Source organism: Pundamilia nyererei, unplaced genomic scaffold, assembly GCF_000239375.1.
Source record: "Pundamilia nyererei isolate P.nyererei 1_Seehausen unplaced genomic scaffold, PunNye1.0 scaffold00074, whole genome shotgun sequence".
In the NCBI taxonomy this organism is placed as follows: domain Eukaryota; kingdom Metazoa; phylum Chordata; class Actinopteri; order Cichliformes; family Cichlidae; genus Pundamilia; species Pundamilia nyererei.
The window spans coordinates 1,540,061-1,553,293 of record NW_005187475.1 but is presented as its reverse complement, the minus strand read 5'-3'; the positions used below and the strand labels follow the sequence as shown (position 1 = coordinate 1,553,293).

The window sequence follows — 13,233 nt, the reverse complement described above, 5'->3', positions numbered from 1 at the left end:
ACACACACACACACACACACACACACACACACACACACACACACACACACACTGATTTAAATCTCCAGCAGTTTGTATTTTCTCACACTAGAGGGCAAAGCCTCCCTTGCTCCTCACACCCCCCTCTTTCTGTCCTTGCAGTAACAAGCCTCATTTTCCCCTCTGATGTTTCTTCCTCTATGACTTTTCTGGCTCTCATTGTGTCTGACCTCTTGTTTTCCATTCTTCTTTTCCGCCCTCTTTGTTTTCCGGCTGCCCATGTTGTGGTCCCTGTAGGATGAGGAACAGCGACAGGCAGTAAGTCCATACCTTTTTGTTGGAAACACTGAAGAAACTGTGGGATTCAGTCCTTATTAGTCACCTGAAATATCACATGCAATCAAAAAGTTGCAAAAACAGGCCTGTACATGATTTAAATGTGGCTGATCGCGCCTTCAGAGCGCTCTCCATGTGCATCACTGCAGTTATTTTTCTGGCGATCCCTGTCACGATGCTTCCGCCACACAAACCCAGTGTTTAAACTTTAAAGTCATTTCGGGGAAGAGGAAAAAAATCACGGAAAGCAGGGCAGGTGGTGAGCAAAGATTGAAAACCTCTTCACGACAGAAAAGAAACCAAAACACTCCCTTTTCCTGCACACTTGCACAACAATCAGCTGACTTCAGTTCATGTGCAGGGAGGAAAATAGCTGAGCGGATGAGCGGCGATTTGGACGTTACTTTTATTTTCAGCACATAAAAAGGCCCAGAGCGTCATGGTAAAGTGCAAGCTACAATCACACCAGAAACAACAGCCGCTAAGGTGACTCATGACTCTTTGCAAGCACTTGCACAGGCAACATCCTAACACAAAGCAAGTGAACAACTCTGGAAACACAGTGACGTTAGAGTGAGTGTGTTTGTGATGACTCCAGTCAAGCAAAGCCTGGTTTTTAACCTGAACCATCCATTTCTAAGTGTGCCTGTTTTTGTAATACTCTGGTCTCGTTTTCATCCTCGTCGTTTAAGTTAATAATTAACTACTTCTATTTTATGCCACTTATAGGCAATCTACGTCCTAACTTACGACGTACCTGGAAACTCTGTTTAATCCTATGCCATAACCTGACCTTCACCTCCTGAGAAATATTACTATATTTTGGGTCGACGCGACCTCATGCCATTCAAATGACTTGAATGGTGCGGAAGGTTGTGATGTAGGGTTAAAACTGGTTTCCGGTTAGAACGTAGATTTACCGCAGAAGTCTAAATCAAGCTTAAGCAGGTCACCTGGAGGCATCCTGTTCAGATGCCCAAGCCATGTCAGCTGGTTCTAGTAATTAATTGTTATCCAAACTAAAAGGTTAAGTTAGATAAGTCCACACACTGGACGTATATTCAAGCAAAATGCAAAAGGTGTGATCTTGTAATCTAAAACTCCTCTCACCTTGTAGGCGCAGGCAGCCGGCTCTTCTCACTCCTCTCCCTCTCGGCCGAGCCCGTCAGCCGTCCGCTCTGTAGGTGCTGTACCCTCCCAGGCACACATGTATCCTCCTCAGGACTCCCTCGCTGGGGTGGGAGGTGATGTACAAGAGGCTTTTGCTCAAGGTAGGACTCATTTCTCTCCCACATGGCAACCTTAAAAAAAGTCTTGTAGTTTGCCTTCTTTGATATTAAAGGCTTATGTTTGAGGGAGTTTTTGTTTAGTTAGACGGCTGAGACAAAGTACAGTGGGTCTGATGTTTTGAGTGAAGCATTTTCAGGTCTAAAAACACTTTTTTCAGCTGTTTGAGGGAAGCTTCTGCTAGGATTTTGGTCTGGGCCGAAAAGCCTTGCATGTGGTTTCACTGCATGTCTGAGCAGCTCTACAAATTCCCTGTTAAGACTTTGACTCATATGAAGTAGTGCATGCTTGAGAACATACTCTGCTTAGCTGCTTTTCTAAAAGCACGACGTGGAAATGGATGCCTCACGGTAGCGCTTAAAAAAATATTGCCAGTTTTAATGCTCGTCAGGATTGTTACGTCGTAATTCCAGCTGTGTTTACCACATTTATTTATTGAACCTCTTGTCAGCTACAGGCACAAACAGTAGTTTCCAGGCTGTGTTTTGGATTAGTCTCACCTGATTAACAGTTCACTGTAAAACCTTCTAATATAAACCACTTGACAGAAATAAATTCTTAAACTGATGTTTAAAATGGAGCTATTATGCGTTTCCTTGCTTTCTGTCATATATAGACCGTTACACTGATGGATGCTCATAATAGGGGTAGCCAGAGGTATGAAATAATCAGCATATATGCAAGTGGTCCCTGTGACCCATAGCCTGAGGCCTCGAACTGTTGTAAAAACCCAGACTCAGACAGTTTTTTTTCCAACCTGTGCATCTGTATGACATCACAGGGGATCTCCTTAATATGGCGGCACTTCCTACAGATTTATGGGATTCATGTGGCATGCATGCAAGCACCGCAAGATTAGATGTACATATGCTTTTTCTAAGTTGATTATCATTTAATGGTTTATATAGTTTCTCCTCTGGAAATACTTTTATTTGCAGCTAATAAAAAACTGAGAAATATCAGTTGTCTGAGATCAGTGTAGCAAGCAAGTTCTGGTTCATGTGATCCTGCAGCGAGTTTCTGGAGCAGAACAAGATGGTGGCATTGGAGGCTGTCCATGACAGCAGCGACCTTTTTATTTTGGTCGCCGGGTTTTGAGTTGCTTTGTAATTTTTTGTATTTATTAAGTGTTTTGTGGTTGGATTCTTTAACTTCATTACTTTTAGTTTGGTTTTATTTTTGAGTCTCTTGCTGTTCTTTTACTATTTTTGTCAAAATGCTGGAGTTCTTATGTTTTGGTTTGATTTTGTATTATGGGTTATATTCTGATTCCCTTGTTGTGCTTTGTTGATCATTATTATAAATCTATGTTTCAGTTTATTCTGGTTAAGGGTTTAGTTCCCAGGTTTTCTTCTTGTGCCCTGGTGTTTAGTATAGGTTTAGTTCAGTGTCAAGTCTGTGTCTTTGTGAATTGTTTCCCGTTTTATTTTGAAGGTTTATGTCTTATGTCAGTGTTTCTAGTTTCACTTCCTCTGTCTTGTTAGGTAAAATTTCTCCCGGCTGTGTTCCCACCTGTTCGTCATTCCTTCATGTGTATTTATAGTGTGTGTCCTCCAGTGTTCAGCGTCGTGTCGTACCCTCAGATTTGCCTGTGTGTTTCCGGTCTCAGCTTTCATTGTTCGGTTTATGCTTTTGTTCTTCGCCAGCAAGAAAGCTGTGGTTTCTCCTCCTGCCCGCACACAGAGCCCTGACAATTTTGTCTCTAGTATTGTTTAGTTTTGGTATTTTTATTTTATTTTATAAGAATTAGCCTTTCCTGTTCCTCTGTTGGTGTTTGTGTTAGGATTTACATCTGTGTTCTGTTACTTTGGAGGTTTGCTTTCTCTCGAGTCCTGTGTCAGCTTTGCTTCCTGTCTGTGTTCCACTGATTGTCTTCACCTGTGTCTTGTTATCTCATTGAGGTTGTTCCTACTCAGCTCTTTGTGCATAAATAGTTCGGTCTGCCTGTTTGTCCTCGTCAAATCTTTTTTTAACCTTCTGTCTTTGTGTCCTTCCCTATAACGAGAAGGGATATGCCCCGCATATGGACGTAGAAATTACTTCCATTTGTCGGCAGATAAAACTGAAATTGGTTTGACTGATTGATCAGGCATTCTTGGTGTGTGTTCGGTGTCCTGACTGCTGCAATTCCAGCAGTGTGAAAGAGACTCGGCAGCAAGTCAGAATCCTCAATAAAGGCATTTTATACATTTTCTCATTCATCAAATAAATACACGCACTTTGCCGTCACAATGCCACACACAGTTTGCACTTTATTCAGTAATTATGCAAAACTATAAGTCGGTTAATTTTCAGAAGAAATTAACTGAGCATTAGACAAATAAGGATTATTTTGAGCTGTGAATTATGCAAAGCTGTTGTAGTAGAGACTAAGAATAAAAGTGCAAAGACGAAAATGAGCTTAACTGGTTCCTCATTACCTAAGAATTGGAGGAAAAACATTTAAATCTCTTGTATTTAAGCACACCAGCATCACAAATCTCAAACTGGCCTCAAAGTGCTTTTTCACACGTCTGCTCTGCTCGCATTTCAGCCCCTTTTTATTCTTTTCCATCATCATTTAAACAGCTCTTTTCATTCACACCAGATTATATGCTGCTGCCACAGCGAGACAGAGGAACAGCCCAAATAATCAGGGAACAACAAAACTGTCTAATTACTGTAAATACAAGTGCTGGATAAAATAATGATTGTTTTCTTTGCTCCAGGCCCGAGGAGAAACCTGAGAAACGACCTCCTGGTTGCAGCCGACTCCATCACCAACACCGTGTCCTCGTTGGTCAAAGAGCTTCACTCAGGTTCACACAAACAGAAACGCACTCCTTTTGTTGTAGTTTTGCGTGCAAAGCTGTTAAACATGGACAAGAAATTAGATTTTTAAAACCAAGTCTTCACATTTTTCTACAATAACGTCACTTTTTACTGTCTCCTGTGAGCAGATGACAGTCGGGAGGAGGAGGAGAGATTGCTGAATGGGAAGGAAAGAGGTACAGTATTGTTACCTACATTTTTTTAATTGCATTTATGCTGTTTTGAATCGCTTAATTGGCTAACAAAACCTGTATATATGTTAAGTGCAATTACTGAAGGAATCATACAGCTAAATTGACTGATTTAATTATTTCTACTTGATTCAAAATGTTCTTTTTAGATTTGGTTATATTATTTTTAAAGTGTTCTCAATATCCTGAAAAGGTATGATTATAATAACAGTATTTAACCAGGGATTATTCTTGCAAAAGTTGATAAAAATGTAGGTTTTCAAGTCTTCAGAAGCTTTCCTTGTTGTTTTTGTAGACCCAGGGTGGTCATTATGTTGTGGGATTTATGTGGCGTCTGTTTGTGTAGTGCTTCGGATATGAATGGCGAGTGCCTGTGGCAGTTAAACCAGCATAAAATGCTTCGGAGTTGCATGTTTCCTACAAAAAGCCAAGAACACGTAGGCCGATGTTGAGTGAGGCAGAATGCTGATTGGTTGAAAAGTTGGCTTGAATAGTAAAGTTTGGACTTCTTATCTTTATGAAGATCTTATCACAAAGCAGTCACGCCTTGGTCCCTGTGACTGTAATGACCCGCGCCTCGATCTACTATGAAGATCTTATCTACACGAAGCTTCTTAAGTTATAAAGACTGATGGAGACTGATGTGACTTATCCGGATACATTCAAAAACAGTGTTTTTGTCTGAAAACGGTCCGCATCTACACTATCGTTTTCAGTCGTTTCAGCTCAGTTGTTCATGCACACTGGAACGACTGAAGCACTTAGGTTCCTGTATTGCGCATGCGTGAAACGTAATATTCTTCGACCTGCGTTGTTTCTGTCTGCCGTTTATTTACTTTACGACTCTTTGAAACGTCGCGGCAAAATGTAGAGGAAAGTTTTTTAAATGGACTTACAATGAGGTGGAGTTGTTGCTGTGACTATAACGACCCAAACCTTTGATTCACACCTTATCTCATGTCACCCTTAACGATCATGTTGACAGTGACCGTGAGGACAACCTCAACTAGGGGTAAACTTTTGGGACTCCTCTCTCTCTTTACTCCTGAGAGGTGAAACTTCTTCATGAACCAAAAAGAAATCCAGGTTCTGTAAAATGCCCGAATTTGCATAAAGTTGCAAGTTTTTCTTTTACAGTGCGGCAAATTTTGTCCATAAACTGATTTGTCTTTTAAAAATTTAGAAGCGGACACACTTTCTTAATGGCGCTCATTTTCAGACAATAACTAGATGTTGGAAGAGTACTTGCGCCACATCAGAAGCTTCTATTTTTGTAGAAGCGATTTCTGTGCCGCTTCATGCCTAAAATCAAAATTTTAGTGGCTCGTGGTGCTGTTACGCCTGTACGAGCCACAGAAAGAAGAATAGAACTAGAATTACTAGAATAGAATCTAGTTTTTAAAAAATCCTTCTATAAAAATCATGATTTATACTTGCTCTACAGCTCCTTAGAGACCCATTTCTTCTGTGCTATCTTAAAGTTCAAACAGTGGGAGTTCCCTGCAGGGGCTGAACTTGAACAACCAACTTGAGCACATAAATCTTCGATCCACTTATTTCTGACACTGCCCCCTGGTGATTGTATACAGGCACAGCATGCAAACGCGGGCCTGCATAGCTCTCTTCCTTTGGGGCCTGTATTCATGCTGGTAACCTCACATAAATCCCAGCGGTGCTTTTACATAACTCCAATCCGAACAATTTTAACAAGCCACAAAACTGAAAACACATGCTTGTCTGGAAGAAGGCCTTTAATCTGCAGTAATGCATCGTATTTTATCATCTGCTCATATGGTTTGTATAGAAAATCAGAGTAGCTGTGTTTTACAGTTGAGTTAAGTGGAAGGAAAAGGGCGATATTTCCTTCTGAAAGGTGCCTGGAAATTGGATGTAATAAAGGATTATGTGTATTTATTTGCACAACAGTTAAAAGGGTGCAAACAGCTGATCTGTGCAGAGGAAAGGAAATTTTGTTGAAAAATGTTACCAAGATAATTTAATCATGATATAGTAGTGCAGCACTATTATGTCTTCTAGTGAAATACAGCCAGCATTAGCAATTCCAGATATAAGATAGTAAGCTCTGCTCTGTTTCTCGACTTTTTCTGATGACGATGGAGCCAAATCTGATTTGTGGATCGCATCGCTGTCTCTCTGCTTACACTTTAAATCCGCTCGTGCTCGCAGCTTTTCCTGTTCGCCTTCTCCTCTCCAGGTGCGCTCGCCTGCACCGTAGCAAGCTTCGTTAGCATGCCGTCTCATTAGCCATGCTTTATGGAGCCCCTCCTCTTTATGAGGGGACTGCCTGCGGAGGAGAAGTGGCGAAACTACTTCCTGGTCTCGGCCTGAGCGCTCGTTAGAGTACTAACCTGTGATAATAATCCAAACCCGCCCTCCCGTACAGACAGACGAACAGGAGGCCACAGTTAAGTCTTGGAGGATAAATAAAACTACTGCATTAGAGTTTTTGTCTCTGGAGTTAATTTGTGTGGCACCTGCTAAGTAAGGGCTTCTTTTATGTTTCTGTGCTAGGAGCTGCTCTGCTTCTTATTACAGGTTCTGGCAGGAACCTTTAGCACTTGTTTTAGCCTCAGACTGCTCTGCTGTGCACTAATGAATTGTTCTCTCTCTCTCTTTCTCTGTGTGTTTAGCAGGTTAAAATGCTGACAGGACACAATGTTAAAAGTAAGTATTTTCATGCATTTCCTCTTATTAATTGCATGATAATCAGAACTACTCTAGAGCAGAAGAACAGGGCTGTGTAGGCAGTTTTTCAAACTCAGTCCGGCGTCCTCTAAAAAAGGAAATGTAAGGAAAGGCAAGAAAGATGCTGCGTTCATGTTTTATGGGGGAAAACGGGTTGATTTGATGACTCAATCGAGCTGTTTATGTGTTTGAACTTGTTTGCACAGGCCTCCAAATGGCTTGTTTCTGGTTCCTCGCGGTCAGCTTTGTGAGGTTTTTAATTTTGCTTCATGCAGAAGCAATCAAAGAGGCAAACACACCCCAGTGTTCGACAGGAAGGTGCCGCTTCAGAAAACAAATCAAGCAGTTCTGAGGAAAAACCTTGTGTGCGGCAAACAAAATCCTCCTACAGGAGCAGTTTTGGTTTTCAAATCTTATTTTTAGTTCATGTTCAGCTGGTAACTAAAAGAAGCGACACAAATCAAGGTTATTGCATTTGAAATTAGGTCACAGATTTTTATTTGTTTTAAACAAAATCATATATTTTTTTATCCAATGCGATTTTTTTTTTGTGTGTCTGAATCATAAATCATCTAATTTCATAGTAACAAACAACAGCTTAAGGATATGTTTTATTCTAGGAATCCATTTTTTTAAGTTTGGGGTTTAACAAATTAAAAATGGTGCCTTGGTGGCTTTTAGGCTAAATTAAGTAGAAGTTTGGTACTCTGCTCTCCTTCCAAGATTGCATTAACATAAAAAATACCTGTTGTGTATAAACTGGAAATGGACAAAACAGCTGCTCAGCTGGATATGGTTGACACTTAGGTGCCCTTCTTGTCATATTACCTGATTTTCATGCTCGACATCATGCTTGCGAGGTTTGGAGCGTGCATTTGTGAGCCATCCAAATTTACGCACACATTTGTAAACCTTTGTGAGACTAGTTACACACGATCACAAACCAGGAGTTTATTCCTGACCCAAGTCTGCATGTTGACGCACACCAACGAATGGTTTAGCAGATTGTAATTGGTTAACATAAACAGATGAATCACGGCCGAACAGATTAAAGAGCATAAAGTGATAATGTGTGTCAGCGCTTTCCTACATGCCTCGGTAACTTTTCATTGGTTGGCCTGTCCCTCAGGTGGAGTCATGTTTCATCACGGCCAAAGAAGACTGACTGAGTACATCTTCAGATATTCGTTTTTAGCCGACGGGGAGGGGAAGAGCTCCTCTTCCCAATCAACCAATCACGATGCTGGACACCAAACGGCCGCTGGGTCACTACTGATGTATAGATGTGATTCTGTGTGCGTCTGTTCACTGTGATTTTACTTTTGTTTTGATTATTTTTGATTTGATCACGCATAGCTAAATGAGGAATCTGAAAGCTACTGATCTGTACTGTAGCATGTGTGTGCGCTCAGCATTTTTCTTTTTTTTTTCTTTTTTAAGCCACGAGTAAGGTTCGAGTAAGTGAGAAGAAAGATGTTTGTAAAGGTGTAAAGAGCACGAAGGCTTCAGGATGAGGAAGGAGATAAAGCATGTAACATATGAGGTGGAGGAAGAGGAGAAGTCAAAGACTAGAGGCGAGCTGTAAAGTTTTAAGATTTGGCACTGTGTGCTTAGTATTTATTGCTTTAATTTGTTGAGGTTTTTGCCATTTATTCTTCCGGTTTGATTGTTTTTGTGTGTACGAGTGTCGTCGGGTCCTGCTGAGACGATAAGCTTTAATGGGATGTCTACTGCTGCGTCAAGTCCGGCAGAGTGGAGAGTTGAAGTCCTGGTGTCTAAAAACACAGGCTGTATGTAGAAGATGGGCATCGTGTCACAACTTTCTTCCATTGTACAAAATCTAGAAAATATTGTGGAAAAGTGGAAAATCTTCAGCTTATGGCTTTCTAGTTCAGCATTATTTGCGGCTGCTCTCTCTGCTCTGTCTAGATGGCTGAAAAGTTCCAACTTCACAGCAGAAATAAGCATGTTTACAGCCTCTTTTATTCTCTATAGCAACCATACCCATTTAAGACAGCTGTACATGGGGTACCATTTCAATAAAGCACCTACTTGAACTATATTGAGCCTTTCAGTTTGGTGTTATTGGGGGCATTTTTATGCACTGATAACCTTGCTTGCTGTGCTGTTAACTGTGCTAAAAGCCTGTGCAAAGAAACCTGTGCTCCAGCTTTAGCAAGTGAAGTTCTAGTATTCTAAGTAGCAGGTATGAGTCTTTAAATTGCCCCCGTACAGTCTGTGGATACAGTGCACCATCTCATCTGAATATGGTGACTTCTAGCTCCAAAAAAAATGAAGATGAAGATGGCTCAAATGCAAAAAAACACAAGGCTTAAGAACCGCTTCCGTGTCTCTGAACTGATTTGCTGCCTGATTTTGATCACAAATCAAATCCCTCAGAGACTGCTGCATGTTGTCCATCTTTCTATACAGTCTGTGTGTGAAACCTGCCGGTAATGATAGCAGCTCAGGGTGTTCAGGCCTCCCTGTGTATCCTGGTACTGCAGTGTGTGTAACTTCAACAGGGTCAATTTTACTAAAGAGTAGCAAAGTTGGAAATACTTACACCCACCAAATGAACAGTTAAACATCATATCAACAGTTTTGAGCAGTTTTGCTGGACTTTTCTGTAGCTTTTTGCGTTTCCGTGTGAAAATCTGAATACTTTCACATCATCAAGATGAAGTCTGCCTCTTATGAAGGGTTATAAGTGCTTTGATTTAAGTCAGAAAGTTTGAGAAGACATATATATGCTCTGACTGAACCACACAGGAAACTGTTTTTACTTTAACTTTACTTCAAACCAAAGACATCAGAAGGGATTTATTTAAAATATTCAAAACAATCCAATCCTTTGCTACTTTTACTGCCTTTTAGAGCTTCCTCCAAAATGCAGGGGATTTGCAGGAGTCGAACTTCTCCGCCCATCAACCCCAAAAATTATGTCTGTATTCAAATCCAAAGAGATTTTATTTTATCCGCAGCATGTTTTTAAACACCTGTACAGGTTGTTGGTTTGTTCTCTTTAATGTTTTGTACGTTTTCAGATCGGTTTCCCTTCCTTTCATCAGCCCTCCAGGTTGTTTGACTGACTTACTGCGACTGGGATTATCACTTTTCGAGTCTGCCAAATGATTGATTGACTGACTGTGTGAGTGAGTTAATAAATACATGAGCTCACGTTTCGTTGCGTGTATCTGTGTGTGAGAAAGTAAGTAAGTGAGTGAGAGAAATTGAGTGCGACAGGTCAGGCGCGTCCTGACATGAAGCTGTAAACACCTTCAGCTCTGCGCCTGCTGGAGCTGATGGTGTGAGTGATAAGTGTGCATCTGTGTTTGATCTGCAATAAATAGTATTTAACATCAAACTAGGAGTTTCTTTGGTCTCTGTGTGCGCTGGTCTTGATCTCTGGAGGACGAGCAAGGCTCCAAAGTGTACATATAATTACCTCTTCCATGATCTCAGCCCTCGATTCCCCTTCTGGTCTTCTATGCAGCGCAGTTTGGCCAAACAAACATATCTAATGTAATAAATCTGTAAAACAAGCTGGAGACCGCAGTCCGCTGTATTCTTGGAAAGTGATCCATTTGTAAAATTCCTTGACTTCCCTCATCTGGTTTACAGCTTTTCTAAATGCTGTGGATATTGCAGCAACTCACTGAGAACCACCAGAAAAATAAACTATAGGCCAGAGAAACCTGAGAAGTGAGGTGTATGGAGAAGAGTGTTTTTAATCATTCACATGAAGTTCTGGGTCATTAGGAAAACAAAGGCATCATCTATTTTAGACTAGATGACCCAGTAACCTAAAAAATATACACACCAATTTAGCATTTCAGGGCAAAATAAAATGGAGAAGAATATTCCGATCTTTGGTTTATCCAGAAGCACTGCAAAAATTCTTTAATATAGTATTTTAATATATTTTGTGCATGCGTTGGATGAGGAGACCAGCAGACATCAATAATAATCGATATCAAGTCAGATATAGAATTAAAAAGACGTTTGGGTGGAGGTGGGTTAGAAAACTAGGTGTAAATTAAGCAGACTTTATTAATGCCATATTGGGGAAATGCAGACATCACGGCAGCACAAGTGTCAAGAAAACGTGAATTAGAATTAAATGAGAAAAATGAATAAATAAAAAACATAGTGTACAAATACAAAAACCAAAAAACCTATAAAATAGTCATTTGTACTTTACAAACAGTTGCGATATACAGCCCTGTGGGGATGCTGAAGCATGTAAAATATTTACTCTAAAACTGTGTTAATCTGACTCTTGCTGCATTATGCTGTTGCTATAAAATTAAAAGCTCCTTTAGCTCCCTGAAAAAAACCTTTACATTTAACTGAATACTATGAAGGCCACAGGCTGAAAGTAATAAAGCTGTTCTTTACACTACAAGTGTTGTTGGAGCATCAACCTCTTCAGATGCTTTAGATGCTGAAAACATTAAAAATATTCAAGCCCAGTATTTGGAGTCTTACTGAAGTAAATGTGTTGCAAGTAGAAGGAACTCTTATTAAAGGGGCTTTAAAGAGTGCCATATTTATCCTGTTACTGGACTGGTTTATGTGTCAACATTTATCAGGCAATAACCCCAGATTAGATCTAAAATCAAACTAGCTTCCATTTACATTTATAGGAAAATGAGAAATCGTACACCTTCCTCTCTTGAGAACAGGAAGGCTGCGCAGAGGGTAATTAACACTGCCTGAGAAATCACTGGCTGCCCTCTGCCACCGCTGGAGGCCATCGCCAGCTCCTCCTGTCTCATGAAAACCAGGGCCATCACAGGTGACCCCTCCCACCTCGCCCACCACCTGTTTGACCTGCTGCCCTCTGGTTGTCGCCTCAGGTCAATCAGGTCCCACACCTCCAGACTCACTAACAGCTTCTTCCCCTGGGCCATTTGGACTGTCAACAAACACTACCCCTACCAAAAAAAAGAGTTTTTTGTCAATTATTTCATGGTTCAGGCTTCACAGGATTAACAGAACAATTAAATATCAACCTAACATGTGCACACATTTAAATAATCTAGCAATTTGTCTCTATTCTTGCTTAATTTTGACATTTTGATGCCACATTTGAATACCCAAAGAGGCAAAACATCCAGACGCTTCCCTGTGAAATGTAATGGAGTAGACGTCTGTAATGAAAGTTAATTAATATTTAAATTGAGTCAAAGCTGAGTAAAAGTTACTCTCTTACTACTTTGGCTCTCAAACGTCAGCCATTTAAAGAATGACACGAATGTGAGGGCAGCACAATAAGAGCTGCAGTCTGACCAAAAGAGTCCAACATTTCCTCCAAAAGGATCACACACACACACACACACACACACACACACACACACAGTTCTGTAAGTACACCCACTGCTTTTATGTTTAAACTCTCCCTGATTTAGTGTTCTCATCAGTAACGATCAGCAGCTCACACTTTTCCCAGGAGCTTCCCTCAGAGGTCATGACTCTGTGGAGTGTATGCAGGGGGGTGGTTTAAACTATAGACTGAATACAGCTCATTGAGGCTGTCTGTTGTTGGTGACCTCACTGACTGCTATAAATAACCCCCCCCATCCAGCAGTACACCGCCTCATACACTCACAGACACCCAGAGCTGTTGTGACCCTGTGTGGTATAAAGATCAGTTTAGCCTCTTCTTCCCAGAGGTCAAACTGGGATTAAAGTCCTGTCGGGAATCAAAATCAATTTCTTTTCATGTTTATAATAAAATAAAAGTCTCCTGCATCTGACAGTTTATCAATGAACGAGCTTAATAAATATGTAGGTCACTTATCAGGGAAAAACAATCAAATATTTGCTTATTTGAACACATTATATACGGATAAAAATGCTCTGTAGTTTAGCTATCAGAGGTCTCCCTGTTGCTTTTTTATGACAGCATATGGACTGA

At 40.6% G+C, this 13,233-nt stretch overlaps 1 long non-coding RNA gene across 2 annotated transcripts; it reads left to right on the top strand.

Moving 5' to 3' along the window:
- The first annotated feature begins 32 nt into the window (after nucleotides 1-32).
- On the top strand, nucleotides 33-10,677 carry LOC106456265 (uncharacterized). 2 transcript variants are annotated; one of them, XR_001290422.1, is made up of 6 exons: nucleotides 33-297; nucleotides 1,433-1,586; nucleotides 4,311-4,400; nucleotides 4,542-4,589; nucleotides 7,259-7,289; nucleotides 8,440-10,677. It is a non-coding gene; the product is annotated as an uncharacterized LOC106456265 (long non-coding RNA). The 2 variants fall into 2 exon arrangements; XR_001290421.1 differs by having other exon boundaries at nucleotides 34-297; nucleotides 7,256-7,289.
- Nucleotides 10,678-13,233: the final 2,556 nt, after the last annotated feature.